Consider the following 14,311-nt stretch of genomic DNA (forward strand, 5'->3'; position numbering starts at 1 on the left):
AATGTTTTGATAGTTGCCATTAACATTACTCATGAATTCGCTGTAATGATTTTGTGTAGTATTTTGTCTCATTGAGATTGTCACATTGAGGTATTTAAGAATGTAATACTTTGTTTTAGTGAGTACGTATAAATTTAAAATACTGCAAGGACGAATTACATAAAACATTGAAAGCATTACTCACGCGTGAGAAATGCTTCAAACAACTGCAGGAATGGTAAGGCACGCAGCATTGAGTGGCTAAATTTCGAATGTGTACGTAATGCGATTACACCACGTGAAGTCGGAGGTCGGGCGTTGATGTTAAACAATTTGTTGAAATGAGTTTTTGATTTTTTATTAATTTACATGTTTTACTTTACATTTCTTTATTTTGATTTAATTTATGAAGCGTATACTGCTGTTATTAAAAATATTTTTATTTAATAACTCACCGATAATCCGTTTCATCAAAAATATTTAAGCATTTGTAATACTTTAATGATTTTTATTTTGGAAAAAACATAATTTTTTTTTATTTCTATAACTTCAGATTTACAGTAAACTTATTAAAACACTCTACACTAAGCCTGATCAATAGTAAATTACAAGTAACATTTTTACTACTGTACAATGTTAGATACTCCTGGAAGAAGATAAAAAAAGATTCGGCCTGCAATATTAAATATTTACCGGATGTTTTTCATAATTTTTGCAGTGTGTATGACTAATTTATCAGTTATTTTGTGATGCTTTTATTGGCTTCTCAATGTTTTAGGTTGTATTTTTTTGCATTTTATTAAATTTGTTATATGTATAAGTCTTTATATATAAGCTGATTCGTATTATTATTCGGCCTTAAGACAATGGTATAGCAAATACACGTTATTAGGTATCTAAATTCAAGAATGGAACTTCTCTAAGACGTTCTAGAAGTACCTTAATAATATTATGTAAGTAGAAACGAAATAAAATATTATCAAAAATGAAAATTGGTTACATTATAAAATATCGGGTATTGTATCGAAAATTTTAAATAGTTTGCCTTACAAACCCATGTCCAAGTTTAAGACAGTTTTCTCTATACTCTCTTATCTCTATACCCGCAAGACTTATTATGACTACTATATGTCAACATCCATCACTATCCCTTCTACTTAATGATATATTTTAAATAACATAAAAAAGGTTTTATGCAAGTACGCTTTTATTTATTCGCGTCAGGATTTTAATATTCATGGCTTTATAGTTTATGAAGTTGCTTTGTTTAAAAGGTTACAATAAAATCGCTTCAGAAATCAGATAACGGCTGGGAGTGTGAACGACAATAAGTTTTATCTTTAACGCACATGGAAGGAATGCCGGTGAGTGAGCCAAGTAATGTACTTATCAACGGATTTATGTGCAAAGAGGTTATATTTTGAAAGCAATGACATTCCAAATGTGAATTTATGTTCGCTGTTGACTGTTATTACATCATTATTTACTTTTATGCAATTAATATTTTTTTTGAATGATAACGTAAATTACAATAAGTAATATGTTTGAGATCTATTCGCAGCAGTAATTACAGAATTATTTATGTAGATACTTTTGCTATGCAAGTACTATTTTAATACGTGTTTATAAATAATTATATAATAAGTATAGTTTTTACTACGTATATGTAGTATATGTTCATATAAATAATTAACCTTTATATAACAATTATAGATCTGCCTGCTAATTATCTCTGCACTAACTTGGGTTGTTTGATACAAAATGCTTAAAGGCATACTGTATTAGGTAATGGTAAAGTCCACAACTACACAAATTATCAAAAGGGAAATAAATAATAGATAAGTTATATACAAATTAAAATTCATAATATCTATAGGGCGTATAAACTATAAAGGGGTAAACGAGTAGCTCATTTATCATTCAACGTTTAACAGAAAATCATTTAACAGTAAACTTAAAATTTTTGGCACTTATTTCAAATCATTCTTCTTAATTTTTTTTCTTTTTTTTTCGTTTACAATCGAACATCAGGACATTAACTTCTGGCTGTACAAAGTTTACAGAGATAGATTGTAAGCAGTAATAATTAAATATGTAGTGTGATACGAATTTCAAAAATGTATTTTTCTTTCTTTATTATCATAATGTTATTTGTAATTTCTGAAACCATTGATTTACGAATAGAGTGTTCTATATATTAATTGAGGTGTCCATATATAATTTTACTTAACTTTTAAGCTTTTCTGCTTTAGCCAATCATCCTGTATATTATATTTGTTCGGAACTATTTGAATTTAATTTCTAGCAGAGGTCTATAAGAAAGTAAAGAGCGAGAAAAAATTGCGACGTTTATGTATAATTTATATAAAAAGATAAAAGATTTTAACATCTAGAAGTAGATGTTATGATAATTTTCTAAAAATTGCAATATGCTCTATTTAATTCCCTAATAAATGAGTTTTTTTAAATATAATTTGTATTTTTAAAATATAATATAATTAAGTATGTTACAACCGCTGAAAGTATGATTGCGAATATATTTGTAATATACAAGGGGCATTTCAGTTTTATTAAAAAAAATTGATGTCAGGAGCATCTATGTGAAACAATAACTATTTTAATCAAAATGCTATTAATATTGTAGAGTTATCTATCTGATTACATAGTTACAAAAATCAATAAAAAAAAGATTAGATTATATTCAAAATTATTTTCTCGGTATTTATTGCTTAAGGTTTGTGGTATGATTAATAATGATGATAAATTATGTTTAATAATAAAAAGTTTTTGGCTACAGTTTGATATTCTACAATCTTGGGTGTTGAATCAAAGTATTGAACAATAGCGATGTACATAAGGATAGCACTAGAAATAATGACAAGCTTGTGATACCTTTCTCTATGCTTCATAAAATTTGTAATTCTTTTGCGGGCAATTGTGTGCGGTGTTGCAATAAACTCCTATGTAATGTCACCTAATTATCATGTAAGAAATTAAGAAGTTTTTGAAATAAAAACTTGAAAAAAATCCTATTGTAGTGAGAAATATTTGTATGTTATAATAAAGAATATACACTACTCTTTTTAGATTACAGTGCGATTAGGACTCTCATAGTTTTAAGTTGAAGGAGGCTATTATAGAGAAATTCAGTGTGTTTTTAATTTTTAACAGGTCAGGCTCTTCTGGCATTTTCCACATGACGTTCACAAGTGGTCATAGTAAATGATCCTGAGCGGATAGTTATAGAAATGAATCAATAAATCATGTTCAATAGTGAGGCCTTGGTATTCCTTTGAACATACAATCAGTCTCTTCGGTATTTAAAGATGGCTTAAAAATATCCTACACCCGTATAAAGACTAAAAGGCGGTGACCTAAACAATGAACAACTAAATATAGATCAGATTATTGAAGGACAACCAGGCTGGGAACAAGGAAATGAGAAGTCCCATTTTATTTAAACACATATCAGGCAGATTTGCTGATGCAATCCGACAATATTTAATGATGTTTATATGTTGATCCGACATTATTAATGCATGGAATGGAGAAGTTTATTACGAATTAAGCCAGTTTACTACTAACTTACAGTAAGGCTTTGTTTTGAAATCAAAATTTTATAATTGTGAATTGTTTTATATAATTAACACCAAGAGAACATTGGTTTGGTATGAGTTGAGAACAAAAAGTTTGTTTTTAAATTATTGTTTCTAACCGATTGTAAGGTATAAAAATAAAATACATATGTTGACAATAGATAATATTTCGGGAACGTTATTTTCAGTTACTACACCAGTGTTTCTCAACCTTTTTTTATTCCATGCCCACACCAAGAGAACATTGGTTTGGTATGAGTTGGGAACAAAAAGTTTGTTTTTAAATTTTTGTTTCTAACCGACTGTAAGGTATAAAAATAAAATACATATGTTGACAATAGATAATATTTCGGGAACGTTATTTTCAGTTACTACACCAGTGTTTCTCAACCTGTTTTAATTCCATGCCCCACCTAAGCGTTTTTAAAGTTTTTACGTAGTTTTCTATACATACATACATATTTTTATATATTAAATCGTAAGGGTTCATTTCGTGTTGAGTTCATTTTGGAATTGCCCCCTTGACAATCAAGCCCCAATCAATTAGCTAGATTAGTTAGTTTAATTAGATTAGCTCCCACTTTGAGAAACACTGCACTATACGAAATATCTGCATATGCAGCCTGAGGTTTTAGTGAATCAGGTGTAAAATCGAATATAGCGTGATTACACATGTAATGTATAATACATGCCCACTACCCGTTACATGTCCTTCTAATTTCATACTGTGGTTATCTGTAATAAATTGCCTCTGTGACGCCCATTACACTTTTATATTTATTACAAATTTGGATATTCGTTTCTATTGCGTGTACAAAAAAGAGAATTAAACTAAAAAATAAAGGCCGTATCCGAAGCTCCTGTGAAGAACTCTGGTTTAGTTAAAGTTAAGAGTTTTAAATTAAATGCTTTTTGCGCTCTATCACCTCAAATCCGATGAAGTTGTAAATTCCAGCGAACATATAGCGTTAGTTAATTCCGAAAAAAGTTAATTTAATTTGGTTTTTGTTATATAATATTTTATCAACGATTCGACGATCATTATTTTAGCCGTAGGACATCCGTTGCTCAACCAACATAAGCTACTCCTATAGGTTTCCAAAAGGATCAGTTGTAAGGACCAGCCCAAAGTCGTCTGTCTACTTTGTGAGGGGACGTTCTACAATATTTTACGATATGCTTGCCGGTCCACGGTCTCCACTTTAAAATCTTAAGGTCCTATTAGTAGTACCTATAAGTTGTGGCACGGCAGTATAGTTCAATTTTCCAAACGTGGGCTATGTCACATACTTTCATTCTTCTACAGATTGTATCATTCCCGGTTGGATTGAGTTGAAAAATTCCGAGTATAGTCCTCCATTTGACTAGTGGTCATATGACTGTGATTTTTCGATGAGACTTAGATTATTTAATAGCAAATTCAAGAAATCTGTTAAGCACAGGCTCTGCCAAAAGGAATATTACTTTATTTCAGACTATGTTCTGGATAAAGATGTTAAGAAAATTAATTGTTCTAATCTTAAAGAAAAAATATGTTTTTTAATATAATCAACAAAAAAAAATGACTGACCGCACTGAGTTTAAGGTTAGTTAAAATAACAAGGTGCGATAAGATCGATATAAACCCCTTATAATAAAGCTGTTTTATCTTTTTGACATTGATTTTTGTATTAGTTATGGGGACTTAAATTTAAAATATAGTATTTTTAATTAATTACTACATTTCAGGAATGGTACACGATAATACGATATTATTTGTTTTCGTTAATATATTTATAAGTTTTGGATTCTTTTTATCAGTATCAGGATTGCACTTCTGATATGAAATACTGTCAATGTCTTGTCATACACTTTATTGATTATCAAGAACGGAATGAATAATCATTAAAAACAGACAAGTCAACCATACCCGTTGACATTGTGAATTTTTTATGTGTACATTAAAGGGTACAGCGCCTTGGCACTTATTACTTATATCTTACCTAATTCAAATAAAAAAATATCATCAATGCAGCTATTGCCATATAACACTGTTCAGCGTGTTCTAACATTGTGAGAAAAAAATAGCTGTATTCTTGGCAACAACATGTTTATGTTATTATGATGAAATTGTTGTACAGCTGTATCCACTTATAATGATGTTTTTGATTACAATATATTAATAATTTTTATCCGAATTTTGAAAACTATATATATAGTATATAGGTATAGATATTTATGGTTTTTTATTGCCTTAATATCTGTCCCTCCAGACTTTATATTGCCGGAATTTATTGGCCAGTCGCATTCCAATAGAAAATTAATCAATATAATATATTTTAGAGTGATCACTTTATATAGGTTGGAAAAGGAAAATAAGTATAAAAGAAATAAGTATAAAAGATTTAAAGATTATTATCATTAGTTAGCATGAAATTCATGCGACAATCACCTATTTAAAGCTACATCTGTAACTAATCGTTCTTTATGAAGATGTTATATACACAATTATAAAATGCATTTGTACCTAAATTTTATTTTATAATAAAATATAATTATTACCATTGTAGTCCCCTGAAACGAGAAGTTTTTCTTTAGTTCTTTTTGCAGCCGATAGAAGCCCTTTGCAAGGCATAGGTCTTGCACAAAGATATCGAAGGGAGGATATACCACAGTCGTCACGTATTGTATTATGGTATGCAGAGAACAATGCTGCCCATCTTCTAGAAACATATTTGCAAGCAGGGGCAATCTAATGGGAATTGAACCCGCGATCTTCGGGCTGCCTCTACTCCAATCTATAACTAATACAATTAAGGAGTTTATGCTTCACAAACAGCCATATTACCCATAATATATCGATATAATAATATGCAATTCGTAAAAAATTGCCATGAGGAAGTTGGTAAAATAAATATTTGCCATTACTAAAATTTTTATTGCTAGTTTCGTTATTATGAAAAGAGAAGACTTATAGAAATTAATTATTCTTAAAGTTCCTAATTGCAATTAAAATGTGTTTTTTATTCATCATCAAATGAACAAAACGTATATACATTTTAATTAACACTTTCGAATATTTTTAGTTATATTTATAGTTTTTGATTAAACAATTGTTTTGCCGTAAGAATTATAAGTTGGCTTATTATACAATACAATTTTACATATTCGTGTTTCGGCAGGCCTTCATCCGTGTGACACAAACTCGAGCCAAATTCTTTTGCAATAAGGCAATACCCAAAAATAGTTATACAGTACTGCAATCACCGGATACTTATACATAAGTAATGTATCGAAATAAATATGTACGTGTGTATAATGATCAGATACCCGTTATTCAGATATATACGTTGTTACCTAAAGAAGAGTGGGCTAATTATGAAAAATATTTTGTAAACAAAAAGGCATAGTGAATGGGGGGTGAGATAGATAATTACAATTTACATAGAGGACTTTGAAAATTTTTTTTTTATTATCTTACTATATGTTTTGTTTGCTTTAATCGACATTTAAAATTTGACTGCCATATAGGTATAGGTATAGGTATTTAAATTTATTTTATGTGGGAAAAAAATGTTATTTTACTATTATTCACTTCGTGATAATAAAAATTATACGAAATGTTGGAGCCGACCATGAGTATTGGGCTTTTCGCAATAGTTTTGGGGTTTCTTTTCATTTAAATAGACTTATATAAGAAAACAAAAAGAAAGAAACAAAAGTAAGAAACAAACAAAAAGAAATATTTAACACACTTTGTCAGTACGTAAGTAAATATTTTGTTTAGCTTTAGCTCGTTTAAAAATCCATGACCCTTGACGTTGAGTTAGAACAAGGAAATTCATGTTATAATTTAAATACAATAAGCGTATAGAGAATATCGTGCCGAATATGCGTCTCGAAACATTTCGTCGAATTTCGGAGGTGTCAAGCGCAGAGTGGAAACCGGAGCGCGTGCGTTGTTACACAACGGTCACGAGTAACGCGGTTAATGTTTGTTATAGTTAAATTTTAACAATTTCACACAATGCCGCTCTAAATGGGAGATTAACGTACTAGTTAAAAAATTTTAATTAGGTATTTACTTTGCTAACTTAAAACAATAGTTATGAACTACGAGTTTAAATTGTAGTTTACGTAGCGACTTGAAATAAAATAATGTAGCAGCTAATATATGATTAAATATTCCAAATTGTATTGTTGATATATATAAATTTTAGCTGTATTGATCCATAAGAAAAAATTGTGTAAGAAAAATTGTAAAAAATTATAAAACTCTGTCGTGCCTCGCAGCTGGGAGAAAAAAGATCCGTATCAAATAGCGGCAACCCTGTCCCAACTGTCTGCGTTTAGTTTAAGCGAAAAATAAATATTGTAAAAAAAACACTAGCGATACAAATTAGAATTAATAAAAAAAAAGTTTACGTATTTTTAGACAATTATATTATAGTAATTCATACGGTAAAGGGAGAAACAGAAATAGACAGGTGTGATATTAGATTATGAACATTAAGTTTCTAAATCGGCACTGACCGAAAGTAAACGATATAGTCAAGCGGATTGGCATGTTGAAGTAGACAGACCAAGTAGTGCGCAGAACAGATGGCAACTGCGATACTGCGTAGGACACGCTGAGCTTGCCGATCCGTGGTCAGTTATTTTCTATTAAGGCAGTTCGAAAAAAGTGTTATTTATACATGTATAGTAATACAAGTTATATACATGATTGAATCAGCAATGAGGACGTCCGTAGATATGAGTATACACAGCTCAGAGGACGGGGAAGTAGAAGTGGCAATGATCAGGCCACAGGTTAAGATCACGTTAAGACGTCTTTGTAAGTTTTTCAGAAGATACTGGATATAGGTTGCATTCTGTCGATCCTGTAATAAATTTATTGGAAGAGGCCTAGGTATAAAAACGACATTGAATTAAAAACGATATTTCGTCCACTTACTTGACCATCATGGTGAAGGTAGTTTACGTAGACCCTATCTAAGTCTCAGCAGCGATACTCATAGTTTATAAACCATACATACCAGTTTCAAGAAAGTAATGTTTAATATTATATTTCACTATATAAATATCTTTCAGTATGATCAATATTACTTTTCGGTAAGGATTTCTTAAGCAACTTCGGTCATTCAATTTTAACTATAAATTTGTTATATATCTCTAGTCTCTTGTTATATTATGGACAGATTGTTAAGACATTTATTAATTTTTTTTTCTTATACACAAGACTCTTAGAAAAATACAAGGCTTTTTCCACAATATCCAGTAAGTATTGGTGCTTGTAAGTAAGAATGCATTAATTAATTAAATAAATATTTATATACGAATATATTTTTTTTTGTTCCAGCACTTATATGTCACTTTCAAAATATTTTTTTCTCCGCCATTTGTTAACAAAGACGTTATTATTATATTCCACTTTGTGGCAGAAGTTGAGTTGTAAGCCTTATTTCTTATAAACCAGGTTACTAGGATTCTCTGTAGTAAAAAATGTTAGTTAATTTTCATCGCTTTGTATAGACATTAATCAACTAATTACCAACGAGATGTAAATATTAAAAGTGGAACAATACTGTTAGATAATTTGAATCAGTACTATAACATTTGCAGTCTCTTAATGGATATGCAAACATTCCGTGACCATGATGCTGCGTCATAATCGATTATCCGTAAAATTATTTATTCATGCATATAGTTGACATTCTCTTCCTTACGCCAAATGAAGATAAAATCAGAGAAAAGGTCAGTTTAAGTCCGATAAAGGGTTGTCAACATTACCTAAAAGATTATAAAAGTATGCGGAAAAGATTATAGAAGAATGCTACATCCATTAAAAATGTTAAGAAAGTGAAAAATTCCTTAGATTTCCAGAGCATACATATTCTAATAGTATATGTACGAGCTATAATTTGATATTTCCAAATATTTTTATTATTATATTATTATTATTGACGTTGTGATTAGTGGGTTAGCAAATTAATATGGCGGTTGGTCAAACTATAAAGCGCATAGAACATGTGGGGACCCAAGGGCCTGAAGTTTTAAAGTGTTGACCGTTCCAAAGATCCGATGACCACCGAGGACGATGACAGAAGGAAGACGAAGATATCAGATGGAGGCCGCTTACAACCCGGTTCTCCTTTTGGAAAATTGAATGTGGTCAAATATATTTCAACAATGTAACAAATCTTCTTTCACGCTTAAGAGATGCCGTGTAAATAAAAACATATTTTATTTACCGTTCGTAAGCTGGTGTCCAAATTAATACGCGGCATATAGATGTCGCAGAAAAATTTATAGCGAGAGAAGGCTGAAATAGCAAATACTAATTATTATGATTTATTTTTTGGTGGGTCGATATCAGACACATGCGTTACAAGGACAATGAAAGGGTTATGCAGGACTTTTACCGTATAAAAACCCATAGTTTTCTTTTGACACCTGATATTCAATGTACCTAATGATTTTGCGTACAACCGTAGTTTAAATGACGGTGCCATGTCTCTTGACTTAGGAAATTGTTCCTAAACATCTCTTGCAGAATTATCCGTAGGCTAAGGGTGGGCTTCTTTTACCTTTCGACATGTGTGTATCAGAAATGAGAGGCTGTGTATCATTATTTATCACGTGTTCCGGGACCATACCCAGTGTGTCTTCCTTGGAGATGCTCTGAAACATTATTTACTACATCTTTCTGGACCATTACCTATTATGTCTTTCTAAGAGAAACTGAACTATTACCACATTTTCCTCTAAACCACTAGTTACCTAATCTTCTTGGTCGGCTCGCTATCACCACCGACTTACATGTCTTTGACCGCTGATGACAAGTTTTAAATTTTTACGTTTTAGGTCTTTAATTCATGTGATATACATGGATAATACTACATGGGATATATTTCTAAAGACTAATTATTATCATATTAGACAACGTATCATTTACCAATTATTGTTTTATAACTTTTCAATTATGATATGAACGATTAAATTTACTTTATATGACGCATCATCTAAAAGATTTATGTTAGGGAAAGTTTGAAAAATCCATTCTTAATTTAAGTAGGGCACTGGTGTATAAAAATATTTTTGATTGGAAAAAGTATACACGGAAATTAAAATTTAAAATTTAATTATTCTTCTAAATACTTAGTACATTATTATAATTTGCATAACAAACGGTCAAATTTAACTAAGTTAACTGATGAAAATGATTTAAAGTGCAAGTAGTTTTCGTAATCAGTTAATGTAACTAACAGAGTTCATCGTTCTTTATCAGATGTTGCACACGTAGTTCAAGCGTCTTTTTTGCATTAATCAAGCCATCTAAATAAACTAATTATACTATAATTAAGGTTACCGCTGTCATATTAATTTTGTCTAGTCGTTGCAGCCAAAACTTAGCGATGGCGTAATTTTTCTTGAAATTCTTTATAATATTCGTGACCAGTTTTAATTTTTGCATGTGGAATTTATTTTAATATTCGTGCCGTATTATTCAAGCCTTTTAAAAAGGCGTATTATATAGGGATATACAATAGTAAAAATAATTTAAAAAAACATTGTGTTTGTTGCACAGTAATAGATATGTAATATAATATTTATAGTTCTTGTTTACTTTTTGTACAGATCTTTAAAGTTTTAATTATCACTGTATTTGTTTTGCTGGGCATAGACCAACTACAGAATATACTATAATTAATATAAAGCAGGAATTTACCTATAACATAAGATAACAAAACTAGAGTATATTTGTGTCTGAAAAAATACCAATTTAAAAATTGGGACTGGCGTTAAAAATTGCGTCTTTACTCGCTGTCCCCACAGGCTTCGCTTGACCCGCGCTGCTTTTATGAATTGTGATTTCATAAAATTCATTCAAGGTAATTTTACTCTAGCAAAAAAAAATATTCTTGCCAAGTTTTATACCTATAAGAGATATAGATTGAAAATATGCATGCAATGAACTTTTAAACTTCCTTGCGGATGAATTTATATACAATTCGTTCATAGCTAATCTGTACTTGGAAAAAGAAATAATTTTACCAAATTTCAAGTCTCTAAGTCTTATTGTTCCCAAGATATAGTGATGAGTCAGTACATAGGTGAACAACTCTTTTGTATGATATATGTGGTTGTATAACATGTATGGTTGATTTTTTAATAAAAATATGTTAAAAAATATATGGTGTACGTAGTTTTTTTTTATAAAAAGACGTATATAAAGCAAAGCTAACAAGAGAGATTTACGGCGCCGAGTGTCGGTAATCGGATTAAAGACGCGTAAATCTTCGACTTCATCACGTTCCGAGCTGCTCGACTGAAATGACAAAGATAGGAATAGTAGGCCGCGTAGAAACAGTAACTAGATTGATTTATTTATCTTACTGTTGCTACGCAATGGTTGTTTTGTTTATTTATTTATATACAAGTTACTTCGACAGACTACTATCAAAATTGTGTGACAGTTTGTAAGATTTTTTTTCAATGATTACTTTATTTATATATAAAGGTTTCTGCACAAACCTCTGGAGCGCCCTATAGGAAATGAGGACAGGCTGTTATAGATTGCTTACGAAATGATTTTTAGGTTACAGATCTGGCTTATTATTGTCCCATCGTTCGCATAGACAAACGTCTAAAGGCGGCGCGTTTGAATATACTTGGAGACAAAGACATTACAAAGAATAATATTTTATTTATTTCTTTCTTATTTTATTCCGATGAAATTGTCAAAAGTATGATAACTATTTTCAATAAATTTTAAACTTACATTTTTATATTTACGTTATGCTGTAACTTAATCGAACTTACTTTAACTTAAACCCTTTAAAATATTCAGAGAATACCTTCCACTTAATTTACTTTTTATTTTTTAATGAATTATACTTGAAACGGTCAGAATTAATTGGAAAAATAACATCGTAATTTTCCATATGACTGATTGCTATCTTCAAGATGGGTGTGATAAAAATCAAAGTTATGTCCATTGTCCATGCATAATACATTGCTATACTTGAAAGCTGTGAGTATCGATTGCGTCATGAAGATAAATAACAAAAAGTTACTGGTTTTTCTTTTAGGCTTTAGTCTTAAATTAATTATTATTATTCAAATTAATTAGTTTTAAATTCTTTGTCGAATGTCATTTTAGTGACAACACAACAATTTAAAATGTAAAAATTTTGGTTTTGGCACACATGTTATATCATGTCATATCGTGTCATATCATGTCATATCATATCAAATCGTGTCATATCGTGTCATATTGTATCATACCGTGTCTTATCGTGTCATATCATGTCAAATCATTTCAATAAATACTAGGTAATCTTTTATTGAATCCCATCATCAGTCCATGGTGTCGAAATATGATCTTCCGAATACTATGTTATTCAACATCATTATTTCAGCTGCAGGATGTCCACCACTCCACCGAAGCCTCCCTATAAAGTTCAATAGAACTGGTTGAAAGCGGACTACATCCGACGACTTTAACATGGTTGTCTGTCCATGTGAGCGTGGAAGGCCATGTGGCCTATCTACTACCACTTCAATTGGGCAATTATTATTGTTGTAATAGAAATTTGATCTATGGTGTAGGCATCATCATTTCGACCATAGGACACTCGCTGCTGAATGCGGATCACTCAAAAATTTTCTAAATGGCAAGACCATTGGGAATCGACGTACATATTTGTGTGCGCGCGTTAGTTGATAGACGAGCGCTGCTAGGCATAGGCCTCTTCAGAAGATTGGCATAGTAGCTGGTCTTACACTGCCCGTATCCAGCGACTTCTCAAATCTTGATGATGTCGTCTGTTCACGTACCAGGGGGCCTTCCCACGCTGTGTAGGTATAGTAATATCCCGGAGGGCTTCGTAAGTATTTTTCTCGAGCGTGAAATAAATACAATAACTAGCCTCGTAGAATGACGAAATGATGAAATATAAAAACTGTGTAGTGCTGAATCCAATTATTTGTAACGATATTTACGTATAAAAACTGGGCGACGCTTTTTAAAGTTCAACGCCTCCGCTTTTGTCCTCCAAAACGTTTATGTTTTTTGTTTTCCTACGATTTCCGCATTGTTCGGACACATTTTTATAATTTATTTGTGTTATTTCTTCGATATTTAGATCGACGGCTTTTAATATCACGAAAAGCTGTTATGTACATTGTAATTTCTCAGTTTATAGGTCTCTGTGACAAATGTAGTCATTGCTATCTTTCGAATAAAAAAATCAGGAAAAGTATAAATGCTTACTCGTCAAGTAAATGTTTTTAAATGTTGTTTGCATTATTATTTGATTAAATTTTTTTTAAGCGCACTATATTTTTGTCTCAGTTTAAGTGCAGTAATAAACTTGTCAATAGTCAAATAAGTGAACGGAAACTTTCTTTATAATATGTAATAAATTTATGAATTATTTAAATCATTCTTTTTAACTATAATCATAAATAAATTGTCTGCTTGTATTATCCGTAGACCGCGTTTGTCAGGTGATATAACGATTTTAAAATATTTTTTAGTTATAAAACAAAATAAATGTTTAAAAATTCTCTTCATTTAAAAAAAGTAGAGATAGAATATTCGGAATAAAGTTTAGTTATATTTACGGACAAAAAGTTTGGAAGCAGCTTTTGTCGCGAAATACGCGATTTTTCGGTCGCGTGGTTAGTGCAATTAAATGTATTAAATCTCTTTTGTCACCCTGCCAATGTGTTATCGCTATGTGAGTTTT

This window comes from Battus philenor, unplaced genomic scaffold (genome assembly GCF_028537555.1).
Source record: "Battus philenor isolate CCGP_79_NKW_IND1 unplaced genomic scaffold, ilBatPhil1.0.hap1 SCAF_23, whole genome shotgun sequence".
NCBI lineage: Eukaryota > Metazoa > Arthropoda > Insecta > Lepidoptera > Papilionidae > Battus > Battus philenor.